We start from the raw sequence: 729 nt of genomic DNA, 5'->3' as shown, positions 1-729 counted from the left end.
CCAGTGAGTGCTGAGATGTCTGGAAATACTGATGGATAACGGTGCAGGGGGTGGGGGGCGGTAATCCCAAGGTGGCCGTCCACGAGCACGTGGGACTTGTGGCAGCCGTCTACCACGAGGCATGTCTTTCTCGACCTTATACGAATGATATCCTGCTAAGTTCAGAGTCTCTGTCCAGTTTACATGTGGCAGCTCTGTGCTTGTGGCCGATCTGACTGCACGGGACTGGCTACTGACTGCAGGCAGAACGCAGGGACCTGGGTTTCCTACCAGATACTTTGGGAGTTATCTGGTAGGGTAATCGAGAAAAGCCCCAACCCACAACCCCTACAGAGTTAACAGCCACGGGCTTTAGGGGATGTTAAGTGAGCACAGGCTTGTGAATTAGGGGTGGCCACTTCCCAGGAAGGGTTTGGTTGGGGCCTTTGGCCACGGCAAAATACTAGGAACACCCTGGAGCTTCTGGGACCAGCTGTGGACGGGGGCAAAGCAAGGACACAGTGCAATGGAACAACATCGCATAGACTCCATGCAGTCTACAATGTCTGACAACAGGTAGAAGCTGTTACAAAGGCTTCCATGATGCCTAGAGCAGCGCAAAAGACCACACTTCAGGATCTAGAACACCTGTGTGAGAGAACCAGGACTCCCATTGGGCAGCAATACCATAGGAATGATACTGCTTCCACAAAACTCTTAGGCAAGCAACACTTTTTATTAAAAGAGAGA

Source organism: Hippopotamus amphibius, chromosome 2, assembly GCF_030028045.1.
Source record: "Hippopotamus amphibius kiboko isolate mHipAmp2 chromosome 2, mHipAmp2.hap2, whole genome shotgun sequence".
In the NCBI taxonomy this organism is placed as follows: domain Eukaryota; kingdom Metazoa; phylum Chordata; class Mammalia; order Artiodactyla; family Hippopotamidae; genus Hippopotamus; species Hippopotamus amphibius.
Note: the sequence above shows the minus strand (reverse complement) of the source record.